The 243-nt window shown below is 52.3% G+C and overlaps 1 protein-coding gene across 1 annotated transcript in view; it reads left to right on the top strand.

The window, feature by feature from the left end:
- ARPC2 (actin related protein 2/3 complex, subunit 2, 34kDa) overlaps positions 1-243 on the top strand; it is a 30,392-nt gene that overhangs the window by 27,535 nt on the left and 2,614 nt on the right. The gene's annotated exons all lie outside the window — the stretch shown is intronic.

The raw sequence follows: 243 nt of genomic DNA, 5'->3' as shown, positions 1-243 counted from the left end.
CAGACAACTGCAGGGAAAGGTGAAGTTAGCACTTCCCTCCTCCTGTGCTGGGAATGGTGCCTTGAGGTTAGGGCAGCTGTCAGCTATGGGAGGGCTGTCTAATGGCAGGTGTGGGACAGCGAGCAAGACTTCGTTCTTGTTGAGACGCAATTTCCCTGTTATCTGATCTGACAGTCCCAGGTGAGATCATCGCCCAGACAAAAAGGTCTTTCAGCCTTTGGATCTGGGATGCTTAGCACAGCA

Source organism: Pygoscelis adeliae, unplaced genomic scaffold, assembly GCF_000699105.1.
Source record: "Pygoscelis adeliae isolate BGI_AS28 unplaced genomic scaffold, ASM69910v1 Scaffold910, whole genome shotgun sequence".
NCBI classification, from domain to species: Eukaryota; Metazoa; Chordata; class Aves; order Sphenisciformes; family Spheniscidae; genus Pygoscelis; species Pygoscelis adeliae.
The sequence above is the reverse complement of the archived record's forward strand: the minus strand, read 5'-3'. Positions and strand labels throughout refer to the sequence as shown.